The sequence below is a fragment of the Cyrtonyx montezumae genome, unplaced genomic scaffold (genome assembly GCF_038088225.1).
Source record: "Cyrtonyx montezumae isolate F1298 unplaced genomic scaffold, pur_monq_1.0 scaffold_11, whole genome shotgun sequence".
Lineage (NCBI taxonomy): Eukaryota > Metazoa > Chordata > Aves > Galliformes > Odontophoridae > Cyrtonyx > Cyrtonyx montezumae.
In genome coordinates this window covers 15016962-15041985 of record NW_027071837.1, presented here as the reverse complement: position 1 = coordinate 15041985, position 25024 = coordinate 15016962, and the positions used below count along the sequence as shown (strand labels likewise).

Below are 25024 nucleotides of genomic sequence, written 5' to 3'. Positions count from 1 at the left end.
AGGTGACTTGGGGCATGGATCTACTATGTCAGCTCCTCAAGAGAAAATAATAGAAGTCGGTCACAAACAATACCTTCCAAACTGCAATGGAAAGAAAACGCATTAGCCAGTTTAAATGCTAATTTACACGAAGTGCTTCACTTTAAAGCTTCTTAATACTTCTGGAAGATGTACTGTATGTATGGGATTTTTAAAAGATAGAGCACTACGGTGCTACACTGAATTTGAATTATTTGGGAACATTAAAAGGTTAAGAGCCTGCTAGCAAGATGGCAGATCTGCTGGGTAGGTTTAGGGTTTTTTTTAATTATAATCAGAGTGCTATTCAAACTAAATGCTAGAAAATAATCAGCATAGTCATCAAATTTTGACAGCTTGAATTGGGAAGATTTCTTTTAATTACTTTGATTTTCAATATCTTAAAGGAGCAGATGCTGATACTGGGCTGAGTATTTAGAGAGAAATGGAGGATGCACATAAGTGGATTAGCATCACAGGTCCTTTGGAAGGAAGGTTAGTTGCAAGACAGAGATGCCTGAAACTTGGTTTCTATGAGAGCTACCTGGAATTAGGAGCTATGGAGGAAATTCAGGTACCCATATTTGGTTGCTTTTTTTACTGCTTAATATGTAAAACCCTCTTTCTTTTTTACTGGCAATAGCAGAGCTATTTGCTGCTCATGGTATGTGGGAGATTAATCCACAGCCCATAGCGTAATAACAAGGATATCATTGATTGCTTACAATTTTATTTACTTTTTAATTCAACTTTGCTTTTCAAAACTTCTTGTAATGTTACATATCTAGTTTTGACCACAATGAATGCCCACGTGCATATTTGGGTTAGCTGCATGAGCTGCCTGAAGCTACAGGACAAATGGTTTGAAGCTTTCAAAGCACTTTTGTTAACCTAGGATACAAGTTTTAAAGTCAGTTAGAAATGGCACCAGTTGAATGAGGTGTCAGTGCAAACGCTTGACTGCTGTATTTGTGCAAGACTTCAGAAGTGTTGTGTGCTAGAGTTAAATGGCATAAGGTGGAATAAAATTTGGTGACCACTCAGAAGAGAATCTGTCCTGCTTTTCAAAGCACACAAGTTCTAGTGCATCGTGTATAAGGCCTGCCCACAAAGGCCACACAGTGAAGAAGAACATGGAGTCTGTCTGGGTCTGGCTCTAGCAGTACCTTTCTGTGGCCGTAGGTAAGTGAAGGACGAGCTGTTGAGCGGTGCTCTTTACCTTCCACTTGGTGCAAGATTGACTCCAGGCAGCAGAAGGCTGGGTGCCCCGGGGCAGGGTGTGACACGGCCTCCACAGCTGCTTTGAGAAGGGTGCTGCCTGCTTCCCCAGGTCTGGTGAGATTGCCCTCATTCCTCACGGAACTGAGCTATGAGTTAATAATCAACCTGCCCTCGCCTCCTTTTAGCTTTGTGTTCTGTGTGTTTAAGTTTTGCTGAGTGAGGAGGAAGAGCTCTCCTCAGCTGTACCTTCGCACTGCTTCGGGTTGCTTCAGGTACTCTGAGAGCCTCTGTTGGGCAGTTTCAAGGGACGTGCTGATGCTGCTGTTGAGAAGTTACTGAGCCATAATGTGGCTTTCTGTGAGGAGGGCGGTGACCTGTGATAATACACAAAAACTGAATTTCAGCAGTTTATCTTCAATTTCTTTAACTGGGACTCCATTTTTAGGCAATACTGATGTCAATATTATGGTAAAATTTCCAAAATCCTCAAGAAAATTTGGGAGAAAATGCTATTAACTTTATTGTATATATGCGATACTGGAGGATAGGTGAAAACCACTTAGTTCCCTGTGGATGATTACTAATAGAGTAACTTATGCACAGCATGATGGGATTTATCACTTGAAGAAATAGTTATCTTCTCAATACAGGCTTTTCAGAGGTAGGTGTTAAGCTGTTGTACTCTCTTTGAACTCTTGCATAAGAGAGTTAAGTTTCCAAACGTGGGATTGGCTTTACCTCTTTTTCCAAGACCCGACCCTGACGGTGTTATATGGGAGAGCCGCGATGGGATCTGCTGTGCTCAGTGCTCCCAAAGGCTCTGTGCAGGGAGAAGCCCCTCAGCTGCTGCTGGTGAGCACTGTGGGACTTCTGTGAGCCCTCAAAAAGAAGTTACGTTCTGAAAAAGTATTCTTAACAGTTTTAAACATCTGTGCAAACTGCCAAGTTGTCATGAGTGGACTGTTGCATTGCTTGCTGCATGCCATGCAGTGTTTCATTAAGGGAAAATCTCGATTACAGCTTAACGATGAGATCACACTTTGTTTTATCTTATGCTCCATCAGAGAGTTCAGGCAGCAAGAGTGTCCTTGAGCCCCACACCCGAGGGGAAGGAGGGCAGGCTTTCTGGAACAAGCTTTGAAGCTGGCTGACAATGAAAACTAAATGAAAGGAAACGATGATAAAGATACAGGTTGAATGTTAGGAGTGTGCTAAGTTGGCCCAGAAAACCATGCAAGCTTTTCTGAAAGAGTAATCTGCTCCTTGATCTTATCTGTCCTGTAGGCAGCTACCCCCACTGCTGCACTCCCAAGCTCCAGCCTCAGCAGTTTGTGGGGAAAAGACCAAGACAGATGGATCCACTGTCAACATCCAGAATGGGAGTTTGCCTGAAAAGACAGAGAGAGACGACTTGTTGTTTTGATGGATCGTTTTCTTCAAAGCTTATTGATGACAGTTTAAACATAACAATATATGACTTTGCTTGTTTACCATCTTTTTGCTCTATGATTCTGGGCAGAGTTTAAGCTGCACAGCAATGTTTCTGTGCCAGTTCCACTCTGACCTCACCTAACCACAAGCCAGCTGCCTTCCTCCCCTTTTCAGGCCAAACCCAGCTCTGTGTCATCATCTCAGACCCATGACAGCCATTATCTGCTTCTCACTGCACCTCTGTGTTGTTGGACAGGCTGTTGTTTCCTGCCTCTCACCATGCCCTTTGTCTTACTCAGTGTGCCCAATGTGAAATACGTTTCTCTGTACCTGTGCCTCTTCTGCAGGTTTTGTCACCCATGCTGCTGTGGTGCCTGACTCACAAAGCACTCCCAGCCCCGGGATGCCTCTGCCTGGGTGGCTGGCTTGCTCCTATCCCTGCGAGCCTCCTAGTTTGGGAATGGGAGTAGAGAGGTAGTGCTCACTGTCACATCTGTAAGGCTGATGTCATGCCTATAATGATAGCAGCTCCTCTTACCGAGGAGAAGGGCTTTTCATTATTTCCTTCCAGTATTTGGCTAGGCTTTTACACAGTTTAACAACGAGAACTTGGAAATGTGGCTACAGGGTTTTTATCTCAGAGTGAGACCCAGCAGCCCTCAGCTCAAATATGGGAACGAGAGCGGGGCCCTGGGAAGCAAGTGGCACAGGCTGACAGCTGAGGGAAGAAATGGCAGGAAGGCATTTGTGCCTGGCTGGGGTTCTAATTCATTTCTAGAAGCATGAATGAAGCGGAATTGGAACTTCTTTGGTGACAAAGTCACGAGCTATGACAACGCAGGGCACGAGAGCACAGTGGGCAGAAACTGAATCCAAGGAAATTCAGAGCTGAGCAAGGTGGAAAGGACTGGTGAGAAACAGGGACAAAAAAGGGTGATTTATGTTGGCCACAAAAGGAAGAAATTATTCACTGAACAGGGGAAGGCCTAAGGAGCTACTGATGTGAGATCTCTCTCCTGTGAGTTAGGGGAAAGTAACCCATTTTTTGGTCTTTATTTCTGTGTCTTATGTAACAGCTCATCTCCAAATGGTTTCAGAGCAGATTTCCCTAGAGCGACTGAGTCCATTTCAGAAAGTGGGGAGACAAAATTGGACTGGGAAGACTGCTTTTCGTCTCTGTCCCCAGCTAGACACGTTAATAATATGGTAGTGGCTTATTTAATACAGGTGATCAAGGTCACCACCTCACCTTGCAATGAGTCTAGTACAACAATTCTGATGGTTGTATGTTTTTTCTTCTTTTTGCTCCAACTCTTATAAGCAAATCTTCAAAAAAAAAAAAAAAAAAAAGATAAAGTAGCCAGTCGAGGGATGTGCTTTTTATTCATTCATTTTAAAAAGGAAAAGAGGAAACAGAATTGCTGAGTGAGTTCCTATTCTGTTGCTCTCAAAGAAAAGGGAGCAACAAGAGCACGAGTGGAGGAGTGAATCAGCCATCTGGCAGCTGGAGGGTGTTCTGACCTCCTCTGCTGGTGGAGCTGTGGCCATTAATCAGACACGGAATTAGTTTGGTATCTGCCCTCTCTCAGCGCTGTTTCTTAAATGGGTGACTGATCAAGAGCTCTCTTTGGACTGAGTGTTGTAAAAATCCCTGTTGTAAAAGTTGTTGTTAAATCATCTCTGAATTGGGCTCACAATCCCTGACTGTGGACTTTGAAGTCTGAAGGGTGGCTGTTGGAAGAAAAGTGATGCAGTCCCATAAAGTACTTCCTCCTCCCATCTTTCTCAGAGCTTTTCTGTCAGATACAAATCCTTTCTAGTGAGGTGCGAGCTGTAAAATGTCTCCATTTCCTTATGCTTGGGTAACAGGTTTCTGAATGGTTATTTTATTGAAAAATCTGCTGGAATGCTGAAATTCTACACAGAACCTTCAGGATTCTTCACAGAGTGTGAAAATGGGTCAAAGCCCATCTGGAACTGTGCTTAGAAAAGAGTGTTTGTGTAGCAGGGAGGGCTCTGCATCACACCTCCCCTGTTGCTACCGGTATTGGAAGGCTCAGGCTCAGAACAATGATTAGTTTTGGGGGAAAAAAAGAAAGCTGAACATGGGCTCTTTGTGGAGCTGTTTTTTGTCCTCCACAACAAACACGATTCAGAACTTGTTCCACTTTTCTGCCTCCTCCGTATACAGTTTGCAATTACTTTTTAGATGTGTGCCATATAAACTGTTTTCTGTTGATTATTTCTATCAGCGTAGCTCTGCATGATGAATTCTTCAAACCCAATCTTCCATCCTCTGGAACAGAGCAGGCACATTCTGGGCCTCGAGGAGCTGCCTGCACCTCCAGTTGTGCTGGCTGAACTGTTTGTGTGGTTGTACTCTAAATAACATCTGAGAAACGATCTGGTTTGCGGAGGGAGGAAAAAAAAAAGATAAACCAATCTCTTTGGAAGGAAACAGCCCATCCCACCTCTCCGATGATGCAAGTTCTGCTTACGCAGCGTCCGCAGATGAATGGAGCAACTGGGAGGGAGTGGAAATCCTCCTGGTCTGCTTGCCCAGCGATTGGCGTTTTGCTGCTGCACCTGGAGTCGGGTCTCTGGAGAGCTTCCATGAGCTGCTGTCACAAGCGCACAAAGCCGAGTGTCAGCTGAGTCAGGATGTGCAGAAGTGTTATGAATCTGAGCTCTGAAGGGCTGACTCAGCGAAAATTCATACCTGCCACGGCGCTGTCGGCACTTGTGCACGCATTCCTTTATAACCACGCCCTAGGAGCGATGTCACGTTTTCATCATTAAACACAATTACCTAAAACAATCTCAGCTATGAGGCTGAGCGTGTCGAACTGCAGCGTTTCCTCAATGCACTGTGTACCTGGCGAGGATCTGAGTGCTTTCTGCACAGCTGGCTGAGGCTGCCGGCAGCACTCCGTGCTTCTCCAGCTCTCGCAGTGAAATGTGATGCTCTTTACAAAACGCTGGGTTTTAGTGCAAGGAGCCACTATGGAAACTGCGCGGGGCAAAGCTCTGGGTGCTGTTCTCGTGGAGTGAGCTGCTGACTTTGTGTGGGGATGGTGCAAACAGACCCTGCTCCTTTGATCTTTTTCTGCGTGTCATTTAATAATACCTGTACATATACATACACACACACACGGTGTGCACGTTTAGAAAGTATGTGTATATTTATGTTCAAGGAATGTTTTATGCACAACTTCCACGTCTGTCAGCGGCAGCTCACACGGAACACAACAGCTGCCGTGGCTGCAGGCTGCTGCTCGCATTCCCCAAAAGCGGACCTCTCTCCTCCCAAGTTTCTTCACTTAGATTTTCTCTCCGAGCTTTCCTATAGAAGTAACAACCGCGCACGCACTTTGCGTGCCTCCATGCAGGGCCGTGCTCGGTGTTACGCACGACAGGGGAAGAGTTAGTGCTTGTTTTTATTTCTAAACATCCAAATGCGCTCTCCTCGAGTCCTTAAGCGATGAAAAATAGGAGAGAAATCCCGCGTTCTCGCGGGTAAGCTCCGCGTCGTGGCAGGCAGCGGGGCAGGGCCGGGCCCGGCGGCGGGAAGCACGGAGCCCAGCCGCCTACGTGCGACGGTCACGCCGAGCTCCGCGGCCTTCGCGCACCCGATCCCGGCCCGGCCCCGCCCGGCTCTCTCCGCGGCGCAGCGCTCGGACGGGGAGGGAGGGAGGGGAGGCGGAGAGGCGCGCGCATGCGCAGGGCCTTGTTTACCCCGCGCGGAGCTGCCCGCCGCTGCCCGCCGGCAGATGTCGCCCCACGCCCAGGAGAGCGGGCCGCGCCCGGCGGCCGCCAGGTGGCGCCTGCGCCCTCCATTCGCTCGCGAGCCGCCGAGCCGCGAACACCCCAAACAATCCCCGGCGCCGCCGCCAAATTAAATAACCTGCCCGCACCCCGCCGGGCCCAGGACCCCCCCCCCACGCCCCGCGGGCACGTCTCCGGGCCGGGCCGGGCGCGCGAGCGGCGGCCGAGCCGGGGACGGAGGAGCGCGGCGCAGCGCCGGGGCCTTCTCGCCGCTCCGCGCCGACGCTGGGCAAGGTAAGTTAGAAAATGGCGGCGAAGCTTCTGGAAGTTTGGAGGGGGGACGCGGGAGTGGAGCGCGCGGCGGCGGAGCGGGGCCGGGCCGGGGCGCGGCGCGGGGCCGCGGGGATCGGCGCAGCCAAGATGGAGGACGGCGGGGCCGAGCCGCCAAAACGCTCCGGCCCCCGCTCCCCACCCCCCCTCCTCCTTCCTCCCCCCCCCCCCCCCCAACCCCGTAGCGCTCTGCGGGGAGGGGGCGCGCGAGCGGCGGCGCTGGCGTAGAGCGGAGGGGCCCCAACCCCCCCCCACCCCCCCTGGCACGGGCACCGGGCCCGCTCCTCCGCCCCGGGGTGGGCCGCGGGCAGGCCGGGCCCGGCGCTCGGCGAGCTAAAATGGAGAACCTCCTTCTCCTCCTCCCCCTTCCCCCGAGCCGAGCGGCGGCTGCCGGCAAGATGGAGGACCCGGGCATTGTGTGCGCGCCGCCGGGCCCGGCCGGGCGGAGAAGGGCGCAGCCGGAGCGGAGCGGAGAGGGCCGAGCGCGGGAGGACGGCGCCGTGAACCCGAGCCGGGACGTGCGGGGACACCGCGGCTCGGCGCCTCGCGATCCCTCCCCCGGCACCGCCGCGCCGGGAGGATCCTGCCGCCAATCCTCGGAGCGGGGCCGCGCTCCCCCCGCGCCCCAACAACGCCCGGGAGATCTGTGCCCCCCCTTCTCCCCCCCCCCCCCCCCCATTATGGGACCCCGCGCTCCCTCCGAGCACCGTGCAGAGCGGCACGGCGCCGCTGGCTGTTAATTGTATTGACTTTGTGCACAGGACGGGCCGGGCCGCGGGGCCTCGTGGGGGGGAGGAGGACGAGGAGGAGGAGGAAGAGCCGCTTCCCGTGCCGGGCTTTTGGCGCCACTTTCCCGGGGCGGTGTGCCCCGCTCTCGCGCTTAATGTACGTGCACTATGGGGGAGAGGAGAAAAGCCAAACAAACACAAGAACGCACGCACAAAAAAAGAAGCCCGGACCCGACTCCAGCGGGGCCGAGAACTCGGCCTCTCCTTTTTATTCCTCTATTCGCGCTTGCTTTCTGCCCCAGCCCTGCGCTCCGCTCCCGGAGCCCGCTCGGCCTTTTCCTTTCTGCCCGGACCGAACCCACCCGGCGCCCCGAGCCGCTCTCAGCGCACTGCCTTTCCTTTTGGCCCGCTCCGGCCCGGCCGTGTGCGAGCGCTTCCCCCCCCCTTCCCCCCCCCGCCTCCTTCCTCCCCGGGGCCCATCGGGGCCGGGGCCGGGGCCGCGCGGCGCCGGGCGGGACTCGGGTTACCGAAGTGCGTCACGCGCGGCCCCGCCGGGCCTGCTCCGCCGCCGGGCGCCTCCGCGCCCCGCCCGCCCCGCGCCCCACGCTCATTGGCCGGCAGCGGGCGGGAGGCGGCCGCTTCCTCCCTTCGCCCGGCCGAGCTGCGGCCCCGGAGCCGGGCGGGTTCGCGGGGCCGGGGGGTGCGGGAGCGGCGGCCGCCTTAGCGCTGCCCGCGGCGGTGCGGAGCGCCGTTTCGGACGGGCGGAGCGGCCGTCCCGGCGGTGGCCGCACCGCTTCGGGGCTCTTCCCGCTCGGTCGCGGCGCCCGGCCCCCGGAGCGGCTCTTCCCCGTGCCCCCCTCCCATAGAGCCGTCCTTCCGGCCCTTACTGCTGTTCCTGGGGCGTGGATCTGCTGTAGATCTGCCCGGCACTCACCAGAACACGCACGTGTGGGCCGGTTACCGAAGGTACACAAATAGCAAAGCGGTGGTGCGACGCGGGCCTTCGTCTCTGCCTTCCTGGCTCCCTGTGCGGGCGAACCGCTGTCGTGTGCCCTTTGAGCAACCGGGGAGGGAAATCTGGGAAGTTCTGGCTGCTGCCGTGAGTTTACCTAAGGGTAAACAAAGAGGAAACAGCGCTGGGGACAATCTTAAGTTTTCCCGTGGAATCGAATGGCACTCACGTGCCTCCCGTGCTACATACCTGGGCCCAGGTTCTGTATTTGTTTTTTTTCCTCTCGTTTACATTTTCAGGAAGATGTTGCCAGAGTGATATTAGGGCCTGCTGCCCCCTGCCTCAGGTCAGCAGCTCTTTGGCACACCAGGTCTCCGTGGTGTGCAGCTAAACATAGTGATCACCAGTGCCGCTGAAGTGGTTCAGGCTAATAGTGCTCTGAGTTTAATGTATGGAATGTATTTGGAATCTGTAACTGCAAAAGCTTGATGGATTCATAGCTGAGGAAAATAATCAGTTTGAAACCTGTGATTTGGTGAAGCAGCATTCCATTCTTAAAATAGCAGTATTTGACTAGCTGGCCGTGAACCTGACTCAAATCCCACAAATATGTCACGATCCTCATTTACATCCTAACATATTTAAGGACATAGATGTGTGGGATGAAATAATTCCCGCTTGGAAGCCATGTGGATAGCACTGATAAGTGATCCCCTTACTGTGTTTCAACCCAGTCTGTGAACGGCATCAACACTTTTGAGCTTTGTATTTGAAATAGTAATGTGGACAGATTCTCTTCAATATTACATGCTCCTGCAGTCTCCTGTAGAAGATAGCTGCGGGCTACGGCCCACTTGAAGGCAGGCACTCTTGGTGGTGGAAGCAGCTACACGAGAATTAGTTAAACCTTGGGATGGCATTAGCGTGTCAGCGCTGCAGAGCTTCTTATTACATTGTTCATAGTCATTTGCAGTTCCAAAGTAGATCAACTGGAGAGTCCCCATTTGTCTTTCTCATCTGTAGTGCTGCTGTAGGCACACGGGGAGAGGTTAGGTTTCCTGGAAATCGTGTGCCCTATGTGTTGCACAGACCCTAAGCACTTGAGTTGCTTGTTTTTGTCAAGTCAATCCCAGAATTAAGCAAATGTTGGTGCCCATTACTTTGGCTTCTTGGTTGTGTTCTTGCAATCCTGTGTTTTGTTGAAGGAGCTGAGGTTTTGAGCTCAGTGTGACCATTCCTGCTCCGAGCAATTTAAACATATCAGCACATACTGCAGGTGTGAATTTCCAGGGTGGTACTGCCTGTTTATTTTTGGGTGAGGATTCAAGGAAACAGGTCTGGTCAGGGATGCGTTGCAGGTTGTGTCTCAGTTAGGTGGATGCTGTTCTTCTGAGGGCTTCGTCTGCTTCAGTAGTTGTCCTGTAATGGAGTGATCGATAGCAGCCAACAGTGTCACAAGGCTGTTGAGCTCTCCTCATTTTCTTGGTATCGTTAAACATGTCCACGTTAAGAGCATCGTTGACAGAGAAGGGAGAGAATGAACCAGTAACCAGTCCTTTGGAGATGGGGGGGTGGGCATGTGGAGCTTTGCACTGGGGAACAGGAAGCTCGTGCACACGGAGTCCGTGACGGAGTGGAAAGGACTCTTCCACGTGTATCCCAAACACTTAGCAGGGCTGGGGAAGCCGTGCTGGCAGGGCAGCCTGAAGGGCAGGGACACGGGGTGTTTTGGCCTGGTATGGTGTGTTTGGCAGGGAGACTTCTTGCTAACCTTCGCTGTGTTATGTCAGCAAAGCTGGAGCTCTTGTTTTAGTGTTTTTTCTATAAAGCTTCCTTCCGCCGTTCAGCTCTTCCACCATTTCTGTTAATAGTTTTTGCATCTCCAGGTCAGTCCAGTGACTTCAGGTGGCTTTTTATATTTAAACAAACACCTGTTTCCATCAAGTCTGGTGTCTGCAGGTTAAGGATGAGCCATGAAATGTAATGTGACTCTTAACAACGTCAGAAATTTACTTGTGTCTTGCAGTGAGAGCTTGTGGGAGCTGGAGTTCCAGGGCATGCTTCTATTCATGTATTATTTTACTGCAGTTTGTTTTCTTTGAATTCAGTTTTCTCATGTCGTGGTCCATGAGATCTGGTGAGTAAATACGAAGTTAGGGGCTCTCTGGAACAAGGCCCTGTTCGTATGGCAGGTGAATTTAGGGCTGATGCTGGCTTGTTCATGCTGGGAAATGTGTGGGGCCCTTATGTGATCAAACATTTTCTTAGGTATCAGTTCAGAAACTGCCATCTTTTCACATTCTTTCAGTTTGATGGCCAGGATCAAGTGCTATCTCTAATGGGTTATACCACTGCTGTGTTTCACAGCACGCTGTGTTTTTAGTGCTCGTTTATCTCCAAGCTTTTTGCTATTAAGGAAATCACAGATGGATGAAGTATTGGGTTGAAAAGAAGGCGCAGTGAGGAGGTTCTCTTCCTTCTTCTCACTAACTGCCCTGGGCCAAACAGAGCTGAGGAAGTCTGGCACCTGGCTTTGGAGAAGGGGATGTGAACAGATGGGATCCTGGGGGGCTCTTGGGCCACCCCTTGGCTTTCAGTGGCAGCTCTTTTCTAGTCCTCACTGGCTGTGTTTGCTGGGGGAGCACAGTCTGCTTTTAAGCTTCTTTATTCCAATGTAAGTGAGAAATAAGGTGCACATAGACCCACATTTGTATGCAGTTACTTCATCTGATCGCTAAGTCAGATGGAAAGTAAAAGTTAGCTGCCTTGCAACTGCTTTGTAGCTGTGGATACATGTTACTGTTGTTTGCCCTGTGTTTTGTTTTTTGGCTGTAGGTTGCTATCACTCAGTGAAGGAGGGCTTTTTTTTTTGTAAAAGAGCATAAGAGTACAACTGGAAGAATATGCAGATGAGAGAAGGCTGGTGAGCACTGGAGGATTGATTGTGATCTGTGATTGGGAACTTAACAAGAGTGCCCACTCGAAGCCAGGTGTCTGGGGAGCAGAGCACACCTGGCTTTTGGTGGGCCATGCTTGCTTTTCTTCAGTCTCGCAGTTTATCGGTGCTGCACATAGATCTTAATTCTCTTTGTATTTATTTCAATAAATGTTAGTGGCTGGGTTAGAGAAAGGGAGAAGGAGGGGCGTCAGAGGGAGGTTTGTTTTTTAGAGCACAGCATCAGTTTTATGAGAGAATGCCTTCCTTGCAGCACCTCAGAGGGGGAAAAAAGACTTTTACTTTGTTTGCAAATAAAGATGAGTGGTTGAAGGAGAGGCTTTTCTGTTTTTGATGCAATTACTTGGTGTTTCTTCCGGTAAAAATCTCAGGTTACCCCTTCAGAAAGATGAATGCTGGGAACTTGGATCGTATTGAGTCTTAGCAAGTGGATAATTTACAAGTAATATCATTGGCTGGTTTTATTTGAGTTGAGTATGAGTGCAAGGAGGGGAGGGTGTGATTTGAGAGGGGACATTCGAGCTCTGTATTTCTTCTGTTCTCTTACGATGGGCAATTGATTATGCAGGTAACTAGGGGTACTGAAAAGTACTTAGAGTAAGGAGTGTTGGAGATGCAGTTTTGTAATTGACATGGCGTGCATTTGAGGTATCTAGTCTTTAATTTTAGGATGATTTTAGATGACGTGAGTCCTGTAATAAGGTATTTTGGGTAGTTATGGATGCAGTAGACAAATAAATTAATTTGCTTGAGTAATAAGGCACTCCATCCTGAGCACTGGCAGTAATCTTCCTTGCACATGCAGTCTTCCTAGAAGCAGGCAACTGATGAGTTATTCCAAGGGAGTAAACTGGGGAAACTTGCTACAAACTTTTTAAAATGAGGAGGAGCAGTGACTGCCATCTAAATATGGCCCTGCTGTAGCAGACAAATGGGAAGGCAAATGCATCCAGAGTGACTGCCTCCATTTAGATCACCTTGAAAAAGAAGGAATCCCATCTTCATAATTTAAGAATAGCAACGGAAGTAACTTTTCAATTTCATTATTTTCAGCTATTTTGATATGACAACTACGTTCTTACAGGAAAGTTCCAGTCTGGCGTGCTGCCATATGCTGATCTATTTTTATTGTTGCTTGAGGTGCCTTTTGGAAAACGCATCCCGAGTGGTTCCTTGTACGTGCGGGCGAAACGAAGCTGTGCAGAGCTGCGATGGAGGGCAGGCCCATGGTGGGGCTGGGGGATCCTGCTTCAGGGCTTTGCCTGCTCATGTTCTGAGCACCTCCAAAATGGAGTTTTTGCAGTTTCCCTAGCAACTTACTATGTTGTTCTCATTTGGAAGGTCTGAAGTCGTCTTACTATACTGGAAGCATTGATTCCCTGCCTATACCCTGCTCTAAGTCCTTGATGATGGAGGCTTGGGAAGCTACAGACCTATATTAGAGCTGACTGTGTTCTTTATTAGTAATTATGGTGGGAAAAAGAGAAATACCTTTTGGTGCCCGTTTTCCTCTTCCCTTGATCACATTTTCCATGTTTATTTTTCCCATTACCCAGCCTCAAGCTTCACTTCTGCATCTGTGATTGCCCCTGCCAGTAGAGCTGCCTTTCCTGGGTGACTTTCCCTCTCACTGAAGTGTCACTCGTGCACCAATCAACACCATTTTTAATACCGCTTCTTCAGTTCTCATGTTTAAGCAGTGATATTTTTGTTTGTTCTCATAAGTATTATTTCTAGAAGTCAGTTCATTGGAAACTGTGGTAACCAGGGGGGAGAGCTGCCCCAGTGGCTGTGTCGTCTCTGTGGTATGGGTCTGTCATAGGTGGCCAATAAGCAAAAAAAGTGAAACTGGTTTTTACACATTGCTTTGCCAGCTTACATTCACCTCCACTATTGTATGTTGAAACTACTCGTGTTTTATTAATTGGGCTTCAGTTCAGCACTGCTAAGTCATATTTTATAAGCCAGTGTGTTTATAACAGTATTTATTTATCTTTCAAAGCATTTACCAGTTGCAGTGCGTTGCTGATGTAGCTCCGTGCCTGTGCACTACTGTGAGACAGGAGGAGCTCTGTAAAGCTGGAGACCTGTGGCCTGACAGCTGAAAAACAATCAGACAAATCAGCCTCGAGGCGCTTTATTTCTCTAGCTGTGCTGCGTTGTCTTTCTGGTTACATTGCCCGATTTTTGCTCACTGCTGGGATGTTGTTATGGGAGGTAATCAGGTTCTCTTCCTAGAAGGTATTGTGCTGGTGCCTCAAAGGGGTGGTGTGGCAAATGGTGTCATCAGTACGATACCAAATGACAAGTGTACCATTGAGTAACTCCCTTCGCATGCAGGTGGTCAGGCATTAAGATTCCTCAAATACGAGAACAGTCTCTGCAGAACAGAATTCTCAGTTTTTTCCTCTGTGTGCCAAGGGGATATAAGCGACGTTACGCATACCTTGAATTCAGAACTGGTTGGGGAAGTTGTGTTTACAGAGTGGATTAATGGATTCCTGTGTAATCCTGCAAGTGGGCTTAGGGTTCCTCTGTCTCCAATGAAGAGAGAAATGTTAACAGTTCTGGATTCATGACTGTGGCCGTGTTCTGAGTAGTTTGGAGCTCTGAGACATTTGTTGCTGTTTTCCAGTTCGTTTTTTCCAGTGAGCATCATTATATATTAAGGGATCTTAGGAGATGAGCAAGGGTTACCAGGTAAACAGAACTATACCAAAGAAGATGGGGAAGTGTGAGAAGGTGTGGGTGCCTGCTGGAACCATTTGAGAGGCATGTTCTGTGCCCAGCTGTGTCACCTTGGTGTTGTTTCTGTGTTGCTGTTAGGCTGTTGGCTCCATCAGGCGTAGATGATTGCTTTCACGTCAAGTCTGAGTCGTGGAACAATGCGTTCAATCAGATGCGCAAAATGCAGATAGATATTTGCCTTAAATGTCTGAGAAAGTTAAGGCTTTAATTTTTCACTTGCTTTGGGAGGATGTGTAGGAGAGAGCTCAAGGTAGCAATCAACTGAGAGAGGAGAGCAGTGCTTAATACACAGAGGGCAGCTGATGGAGAGAGCTGACGTGAAAGGCCCAAACTGGGCAGTTACGTAACCGAGAGTCGTTTTGGAGCACACGGTCCACGTGCAGAGATCCCTGCCCTGCTGAGCAGTGTCACCCCCTTCCACCTGCAGGAGATGTGTGCTCATGGGGACACCAGGCCATTGTGTTGTGATGTCACCAGTGGAACGGTCCCAATCCCTTGGCTGCCCGCTCGTCTCCATTCCTGTGACTGTTTCTGTCCAATTGCACCCTGTAGGTGAACCTGCCTTGAGGGGCTGAGCTGCAGAGTAGGAGTGGTTTTCTGCATGATAAATGCCTAAATCCCTGTGGAGCCACTGTGTGGAAGGGCACAGGGCTCCTGGCAGCAGGAAGGAGGTGCTGCCGGGACCAGCCCTTTGGGCTCTGTGTCGGCCATCTGGGCAGGAGGCAGCAGGCAGCAGGAGTGCTTTCAAATGACTGTAGGACTGGGTAAATAAAACTTTACTCCTGCTGTCATCTGCTTTCCTACCTGATCTTACTCGAAATACCATTTGGGCTGTATGCCAGTTCCAAAAGTAATCCTATAATCTTTGCTGTGATCTCCCTTTTATCTTTTTCTGTCTGAAATGTTACACGGTTTGTAATAGATCAGTTAGAGCTCTGCGAGGAAATTCAGGACTGCTGTTGATTTGCATTAATGTATGCAGGCAGGGAGATCGCGAACGTTTCTCTTGTGTTTCCTTCTGCACCCCCATGGGAAGCTGCCCAGGTGTTGGCTGGGATGGGGCACAAGGGTGAGGCAGGTGTGGGAACGGGGTGGCAGGAACCTGTGCTCTGTGAGACTTCCTTCTAGCCTTAGCATGGTTAATCAGACGCTGTTGTCAGAACCCTGCTAAGACCTCCTGCTTCAGTTGGGTGCGTACCAGCCTGTTGTGGTTAGATCTCATTATGAGCCTTTGCACTTTGGAGTTTTCCGTGGTTTATGCAAGCTGTAGTGCCAGATCTACACTTGAGGTGTGTTGTAGGTCCACGTTCTGTGAACCGGCCAGTGTGGGCTGTCCTACACACTAAGTCCTGTTCCTCCCACGTCATCCCCTTCCCAGCTTCCCAGTTTTTAGGGGCATGCTGAGGCTGCAGGTGTCACCTCCAGCAGCATCTGGTAATAAACCCAAGCATGCCCTTTGTAAAAAAGCTCATAAAAAGTTAATACTGTCTTTCAGAAATTGTGCAAAGTAGACCAAGTAATGCCTGAACACACTTCCCAACTCTTATTTCTACCTGTTTTGTTCAGAGCAACTCATTTTCTTTCTGCTGCTGGAAGAAAACTTACCAAACATGTTGGTTTTCCTTCTTTTCTTTTTTGAACTAGGTGGAATCTCCTGATTTTTCCACTAGATAGAGGATGGTGGCTTTCCTGATGTGATGGGGAAGAGCTTCCCTGTTAACTGATCAGAAACTACAGCATGGTAATAGATTACTTAATTCCTCACCACTTTGGAGTTTACATCTGAGAAAACTGTTCTGTTTTAGGCAGAAGCTGTGATTTGCTGAAAATAAGCTTCTATGTGAATAATCAAAGTGACAGCTACGCTGTAGGCTGTGCGTTTTGCATCGCGGAGCTGTAGTCTGGTCAGAAATACTAGACAGCCAAAAAGCCAGATGTACAAAGTGTTTGGAGATCTGTAGATCATTCGAGATCATACCAAGCACCGTAGAGGCTCAGGCTGTTTGGTATCCATCTGGATAAGCTGTGTTGGAAGAGGAGCTGCTTTTTGGCGTTGATCTTTTGTAGAAGGAGATGAACGTGGCTGTTGGGTATTGGCTTCCCAGTTCTGTAGGTGCTCTCTGGAAAGCCTGTTGTGGATGTTGCTGTGATTGCCTGATCTGTATCAGGTTCTCTTTACTGCTGTAAAAACGTTTCTGTGGGACTTCCCTGCTTGGAGGCATGCCAAAGTGAGTGTGTGGGAAGACTTAATACTTGCTGCTTACATAGCATTTTGTATGTTCAGAGTCATCTGCAAATACTAACTAATCTTTATTTAACGTTCGAGCCCAATTTCTGTCACTACAAATCAGTAACAGCCAGTTATGACCCCTTCTTTTTTAATGTCAAGAGAACTAAATGCTGTAAGCAGCGTAGTTAAGAACAATGTTTTCCATCTCATTAATGTACCATTTTTGTCAGTGCTGTGCTGGCGGAGTGTGATGTAGAGAAAGCTGTGGATGGAGTACAGGAGGGCCGTGTGTTGTAGGATGCTGCCTGCTGCAAACCACAGCAGTTGGCTCATTTTTGTGCAGAGTTCCAGTCTTTTCTCTGCTAGTTGTTGTTTCTGCTGCATTAAGGTTTATTTTTTTTTTCCACTTCGAGGAGCAGCAGCAAGGGATACTGTTATTCTGAGCACGCTTCTGAAGAACTGCCATTCATTCGTCTTAAAACTCAGTCTGAAGTTGAAGCTGATTTTAATTACCGCCTGTATGTGCGTACTGAAAAGTCACTGAAGTTTTCCCAGTGCTGTGGTGTTCTCACGTTAAGCATCCTTCTAAATAGAGGCTTCAGCTCTTACTCGTGGCTCAAGGTTTTGTCTCCTCAGAGAGCTAGAGGAGCTTGTTACGCATCAGCGTTGTTGAGCTTTGGTGTATGAGGATGGTGTTTGTAAGATCAGAACATTCACAACTTGGGAACTTCTGACCTCTGAAAGTGTAAAACTGTGCCTTCTTCTGAAAAGTAATGTTCTCATGTTCTGTAAAACACAGGAAAAAATAAAGCCTGAGTAACCCACATGCAGGCTTGGTGCTCTTTAAGAGCTCTGATCTTTAGATATTAGAACAACTAACATGTCTATTTCTATTTGGTTATAATCCAGCAAAGATCGGTCAAACCAGCTCAGGTCTGATTGCTGCCTAAACATTTTCCTTTTGTTTCTTTTCTGGTAATTATACTATTTTTAGAGGATACACAAATCAGGGAAGAAAACCATTAGAAACAGTGCTAGTTATCGTTACAGGCTTGTGGTATTGAAGTGGTGAGTGCTGTCTGTAATTGAATAAAGCTGGTCCTGGCTTCGTGTGGAGCAATGGCAGGCACTGACCATGTCTGACGTGCTGAAGGAACATAGCAGTAGCAATAACAGTGGATCAGAGAACTGAAATGAGCCCACTCGCAGCTGTACTTGGTGAAGCATATTAACAAATGACCACTTGTTTGTTGGGTCGTTGTCACTTCATTGGTTACTTAGCCCAGAAAAGCCACAATTTCTTGAAGTTGGTATAAAACACGCTGTCAGCTGGTAACTGGAAGGAAGATGGAGGGCTGGGAAATGGAAATCCCTGGTACTTGGGCACTCTACTAAGCAGCTCCTTCTAAGGGTGAATGACGTTTTGAAGAGGCATATAAAAGGCAAATACTGAGAAATAAGGAAGTGAATGGAACCCATTGGAGTGCTGAAGGTTTAATAATTGTGTTTTGTTCGATGTAGATGTAACAAATTCTGTATTCCCACTCATCTTTCAATAAGAAAACGAGTGTAAACCGTCACGCTCTTGGGCAGAGCTTGATGAATCCCATCACTTCATTCTGAGGATTTGCTGGTTCCTACACGAGTGCCTCCACACACGCAGGGTTGGGAGGTGTGTGGTGCCCTGTGTGCATCGTGATGTTGCAGGATGTTGGCTGGGGGGTGGAAATCCTGGGCAGCCACATCTCAGGCCACTAAAATTTCACTGTATTGTTGGTTGTGTTCAAGTGGTTCTCTGGAGACACTGTTCTGGGAATATCACCCTCCAAATAAAGAGGAGAAAGGTTGTGCAGTTCGTTCAGAGAACACGGAGGTAAAGGAATTATTCGCTTGAGTAGATCGCAGACACTATCACTGACATGCTGCTGCAAAAATATTGCTATTTTGGGCATCATACAAAATATTAGCTGGTGCAGTTGTTGTGTTCATGAATAAAATAATATAGCAAATCAGAGCAATTAATGTATTTTTTTATAGTCGTGAAGAGTAAGCACAAAATGTTTATTACTGGAATGCAAGAAGTGTTAGTTGAAAAGCATTTGACCTTCAAATCTTGGGAAAACAATGCTAAGGAGAGCCTTCATATGGAGAATGTGCATGAGATAGGATTGAAAGGAGAAGAAAGGATTTAGCTTGAGAGAAACATGAATTAGCAGGAAACAGAACTGTCAGAAATGGTCATCTCGGGTAAGAAAATATTTGTAAGGATGGTTTTAATGATACGGTGTATCAGGAAATGCGGGGTTTTGCAACTAAGTGTACTAGGGAGTATTTGGTAATGTGATTGGAAGTACAGTCCCACATTGATTGTGGTCAGGTAGATCCTGTGGCATTCTGGTTTGTTACTTTCCATTCCCTTTTAGGGGATGAGTGACACATTTATCTTCTACTCTTGGAGTTGCCTTCTCCTGCTACATAGGTTAGGCTTGGTTTTCTTTTTAAATCACTGATGTATTTAACTTTGTAACCTTTGTGTAAGGTGGCATTTGAAGTTCAGTTCCTCCTGTGCTCTGTGCCTCCCTGTGCACCTGCCTCCCACACCTCCCTGCTGCTTTCCTCCTGCAGTTCAGGTGCTTTTTTGAGGAGAACACTGGATTCAACAGGAGCTTTGTAAAGGTGGGCTTTGGTTGTCTTTAGTATTGGTTTAAGTCTTGCTTCAGTGAGATAATTCTTTTCTAATTCACAAAACAATCCTGTTTTGGTGCCCATCCTTTGTGAAAAACACCTGGAAGCGCACAGAATCCAGCTGTCAACAAGTCAAGAGTGCTACAGCTGAATGTTTGGAGGTTCCTACCCATCCTACCTGCTGGACAGCTTAAAGTTAGAACAGAATGGCACGTCTCCCATGTCCAGGTCAGACCTGGCTCGGTGTTCCCACAGACTTGCAGAAGCTGAAAGCTGGGGCCACATCTCCTGGCCGCATGCCTTGGGGCCACTTAGCCCACGTGGTGCTAGCTCTGTGCTCGTTGGGCAGCTCCCCACCTGCTGGGGCAGCTGGCTGCAGTTTCTGCCTGTCCCATACGTTCGATCTTCCTGTGCTGAGATTCTTTTTTCTGATCACTTCATTCTAGAATGAGAGGTTATTAGTTCTGCAAATGTTGTAGGGTTATTTGGAAGAGGCTGCTTTACTCTTGCCCTGAGTGTTGTTCCATGTGTGTGGTGACAACAGAGGTGAGCAGAGGTGTCAGTGTTGCCTACCTGCACTGCTGCATGGGGTACAAAATGGGATTTGTAGGTTGTACTTTTCTTGAAGGTGTTGAGAAATACTATCAAACTAGTAGTTTTATACCGGTAATAAAACTATTACCAGGTACTAGATTTCTTTTTGGTAGGAGTCTGATTAAAACGGCAAAAATATCACAGGAAAATCAGTGCTACTAATTTTTCTTAATAAAGGGATGCTGTCCATTTCGTTATGGCTGAAAAGTGATACTCTATTTGGTAGCTGTTACCTTCCTGAAATCATTCTTTACCCATGCCCTTCCTGTTTGTCTCCTCCCTCTCCTGTTCCTGCCCTTACATATTTAGGTTTATGGGTAGCGTCTGTCTTCTAACAGTGTTAATTCTGCCGTCTTTAGGAGTTCCCTGCCCAATTTAATAGCGTTTACAGAGTCTTGCATTGATGGTTGGTAACTCCTCCTGTGAGGTGAACTGTCACTGAATCATGGGATCACCTCTTGCTGTTGTAAGCAGAACAGGACAGGTGGCAGTGGTAGGGATGGGGGCTGTGGTTCCGCATTAGGAGTGATCACAGATGGCTGTAGGGAGCCCAGCCTGGACCCCGATAAAAAGTGCTAAGCTGGAGAAAGCCTGGGGACGTGCGTGCCCTGTCAGGGACCTGTTTGTGTCTGTGGGAGCACAGCTGATACCTTAGTGCCAGTTAAGGCAGCAGGCTGAATGGGAGAATCATAGAGCCATTGAATCACCACGGTTGGGAATGGCCTACAAGATGACCCAGTCCAACCGTCCACCCATCACCAGTCATTCTCACTAAGCCACGTCCCTCAACATGAAGTAACGTGCTTTTTCCTTCTGTGTTTGCAGTTCTCCATTGTTTGATTAGAGGTGTAGGTTTTTGGGCATTAATATTTATTTGAGATACATCGTTATCCCTTCTCCCAGGATTGTGAACTCCCCACATTTACTTCTTATGGTCTTGTTTCCAGTTTCCTTATGTTCTGGCCAGCTCACTGTAACTATTTGCATTTCTGCAGTATGTATCTCTAGCTGTAAGGTTTTTTTTAACTCATACTGTCCAGTAAATCCTCTTGCCATTAGCACTTGTTGGAAGGTGCAGAGTGTCCAGTCATGGCAGGGGAAGAGTGTGAGTTGGGATCCTTTATGTCTTTGTGCGTGGCCAAAGCGTGTGAGTTTATAGAATAATAGAACAGCCTGGCTTGAAAAGGACCTCAAAGATCATCAGTTTCAACCCCCCTGCCGTGGGCAGGGTCACCAGCCACTAGGGCAGGCTGCCCAGAGCCACGTCCAGCCTTGCATACAGCCTCCAGAGAAAAAAGAGGGTTCCTCAGGGTTCTCAGCAACAGTGGCTTAAACTTAAAAACTCATTTTTCTTGTCTGGTACCACTGATTGATTACTGGAGGGTAACTGTTTGGTTAATAGCCTGTTTTCAAGAGGAAGTTAATCAAAACGCTGTCTTTTTAAATGAATAGTAGCTAAATATTTGCAAATACTTCCGATAGTTATGTTTTGAGTGTATGCCTTCTGCAGATGGATTTCTCTGCGTGTCATCTTGCCTTTATAGCTGTAGAAGCACAAGGAGTGTTTCTTACTAACCAGTGTACATCAGCTGATGAGTTATTGCATGGGTTTGTCCTCCGACTGCCCCTACGCCGTGTCCTGTAAGATTTAGAGTTGATGGGAGGAGAACTGCCAAAGCCTCCCTGAAGCACAGAACAATGGTTGTGGGTTAAAGGGAGATGGAGAAAATGTTAAAAAGTGTAGCTCGTGCCTTCCTCCTGATCAGTCAGGGATCATAAAGGACGTGGGGAGCCTGTGCTGCAGGGGCACATCGTGTGCTAGATGTATGCTAATACTCAGACACGTTGAGAGCTCAGTGCTTGTTCCCAGGCACCGACCTGTGCCTCTTCCTCCCTGCACCTGAGTACCAGCAGCACTGGGGCTGTCGTAGCAGCAGTTCTCTTCTACAGTGTTCCTGGGGAAGACCAACAAGGGGAATGCTTTCTGTTCCAGCTCTGCAGTTTTCTTTGGGGTTTGGCTTGTGGGTGGTCATTATTCATTCTGTTCTCAAGCTGTTTTATTGGCAAATAGGTAACTTGCATCCAATATGCAAGACATGGGTTTTTTCATTTGTAAAAGTTGGTGAAGGATTTGTTTTAAAACGAGTAGAAATTATTATTAAAAAACGTTTTCAGACTTAATTAGTCATGTCTTTCATGAGTGATTTTATGTGTTCATTAAAAATACTCAAGTACTAATAAATTACCAACACCGGGTCGGAACGGAGGTTGGCTAAATGGGGGTTAGCAAATGTTTTTCATGTTAAATTCTCTTTGCTCGTCTGCAGAGTCCCCCCATTCCTTGCTGTCCCGTGGGGGCTGCAGGATTGCACTGGTGCTGGCTTGATTCTTTGTGGTGGTTGCTTTTAATGGCAAACGTGAACCCAAGTCTTGTGTTCTCTCACCTTCTCCCCCACGTTAGAAGTGCGGGGTGCTTGTTACCTACCTGTGCTTAGCTGCTGTGTGTTACTGATGCTGCTTTAATCAGCCAAGAGCAGTTTCCAGAGCACATCTTGAAGGCATATTGTTTCCTTGGGGATTTATTGCATTTGCAACATCACACCTCTGTTCCTGCTGCTTACAGAATATGATTATCAGCCATTAGTACTGAATACTTAAATGTGGTCACTGAGCAGTGCTTTCCTTCTCATTGCCATTTCTCAGCTGCTCGTTGTGAAGGAGCCCTCTCTGGTGTCTCATGTTTTGTTCACTTTTCATGCTCTTTGTTGATTCCTGTACTCAGAGTTCAAAATGAATTCCTTCCAGTTCTGCTGACAGAAATGTTGGTGGGGTCAGTTGGTCGTTTACAAAGTGTTCTTCCTACAATACAACTGCTTCATTTTACTTTGTAAGTTAAAAGTTCCTTCTTTATTTTGCTGGTGATCAGTGTTTTTGAGAGGTCTGTACATGTTTAGGGGATTACATTGGTGATTCCACCATCCACCCCATTTGATCTTGAATTGTGCACTCTAGAAAATGGAAAAAATTGCATCCAGAGCTTTGGACTTTTTCCTTCGTGTTGCTTAGATGAGAACTGTTAACAAGTAATACAGTGTCTTGTGCATTATGGGCAGTGTAACATATGAGCACAATTTCAAATCTGTTAGTTTAAATCCTTTAGTACTTAGAGTCATCCTTGTTGTGTGTTACTGCTGCCTGCAGGTGAACGTGTTTCAACCATCAGTGCTTGTGTGAGATGAGATCGTGATTTCAGAATACAGATGCTTCAATAGCCATGTGTATGTTAGCTGCATCCCAGTGCAGGACGTGGTAACTCACAAAGTTCACCTTTGTTCTTTTCATTTCAGCACAGCTAATCATCATAGTGCCTGAGCCTCCATGTGTTAATTGGTGAGAGGCTTGGCCCAAGTGTGCAGCTGTGACACTTCTTTGTCATTTCTCCATTGACAAATACTAGCCTCAGTTGGAACAAGAATATTGGCGTGGGAAAGGGGAACCACCCCATGGCATTGCTTCCTGCTGGCTCTTGAGAGGTATAGGTATTTTGACACAAGAAATTCTTGGGAGGGTTCTTGAGATGGAATTTGTTTGCTCCAAGGAACCACACCATGTATAAAGTGAGTGATGAATACTTTCCTCAGGATCGTTGGAGGAAGTGAAAATATCATATCTGTTTCTGAAAGGAATGGTGGACAGTTGTCTCTTTTTATTTTTCCTCTGCAAAATTCTTTTGCCTTCCATACAGATGGGGAAGGAAGCGATTCCTGGGGAAGTCAGGTAAAGATAAGCTGACACTGTTAATAGTCAGAGCCAAAACAACTTCCATTTTCTCCCTAACGCGTTCTTTTAGGGTACACAGTTGTGCTGTAATACACAAATAAATATGGAAATAGCACGAAGAATAAATCTGCCTCCGTTGCTGTAGGCTGTCTGTAATCATCGTGCACTTAATAGATCATCGTATGGTCCAGTAGAGAATGGCATAGCATTATTTTGCTTGTGAATAAGTGATTAGTATTTAGACATGCTTTAGGGAGACCTGATGCTGTTCTCTTAGGCCTGTAGTGGTCAGGTGTCCTTCCTGAGCTGCCTTCTTTAGACAGCATGAAATGCCAGTATTGGTGTATTAGCCACTTCTCAGGCATCTCTGTGTGTTTATTGGTGTGGAGGCTTTGTGAACAACATGAAGTACTTCGTTTCTTTGTGTCACTACTGCGAAGGTGGCGAAGGCTGTTTGAGAGCTTGTGGCTGGCAGTGTGTTTGCTGTGTGCACATTGAGTGCTAGTTTGGTAACTGCTTTTTGGCACTTTCTGTGCCTTCTTATTCTGATTAATGTATGTGGGTCTTAATTGGAATTGATTCCCTGGGCGACTTGGGCAGAGCTGTGTAAATCAAGTGGTATCTTCACTGGTTAAGGCTTTTCTAGTTTCTCAGATGGTGTTTGTCCTCAGACAGTCACTCAGCACGGAAGTTCAGTTCAGGAGCAACAAGTGAGTTAGTGCTTGTTCCTTAGTGCCGCATCTCCTGAGCAGTGCCTTACCTCTGCTCCTTCCCTGCAGCCACAGCTTGCAGAAGAGGGATTCATTGGTTTTAGTGTGCTCTGCTCACCTGTGAGTGGAGCTTGTTACACCTTTCTGCTTTAATTCTGCTTTGCTTACATATGAGGCTGTGTGTTACACAGTGTTCTCGAGTACTTTTTACACTTAGCATATAAAGTCTTAAGTTAATTCACATAGTAATAAAATTTATGTTCTGTAATTAGTTTTTTTGGCAGGCATCTGTTTCGCAGTAATGAATTGGTAGCAGTTCCTAAAATGTCTGTTGACTGTCTAGAGAATTGTAGGAGAGCTGGCATTCTTAAAATGTTTCACAGAACTGAAAGAAGTGGGCTGCTTTATTTTAATTCATCTTTTCTCAGAAAGAAAATCCCAGACTTTTCAACTGAACTGAAATTAAATTGTTTGGTAGACTGTTTTTTCTTTTCTTTACTGCTGAATTTCAAGGGTAGTAGCTCTCTCTCATTCTCAAGTCCATCCTTAATCCAAGAATATTCTGAAGACACAGGCAGTAGTTACAGTTCTTTAAAATGCCCTCCCCTCAAAAAAAAAAAAGCAACGGAACAGTTGGGCACAGTGTTACCTATCATCACAATTTTCTGTTTGACTCTTAACAGCAGTTAGAAACCCATGGCTCTGCGTGCAGGTTCATTTTAGGTTGCTTGCAAGACTAAATTCATAGCATTTAATGATCTAGGATTTTCATACCCTTGGGCAAGATTATAGTAAGTGGAGGTCAAACTGAACAACCGCCAGACCTAATTTACACTCAGATAAAAATGTTCTTGTCTAACAATTAGATTGAATGCT

The 25024-nt window shown here is 47.4% G+C and overlaps 1 protein-coding gene across 1 annotated transcript in view; it reads left to right on the top strand.

Moving 5' to 3' along the window:
* Positions 1-8442: 8442 nt before the first annotated feature.
* The window catches only part of STAG2 (STAG2 cohesin complex component), a 62135-nt gene continuing 45553 nt past the window's right edge, over positions 8443-25024 (top strand). Inside the window, exon 1 of the mRNA XM_065729663.1 lies at positions 8443-8459. The gene's annotated coding sequence lies outside the window, so the exon portion shown is untranslated. The remainder of the gene's footprint in view (positions 8460-25024) is intronic.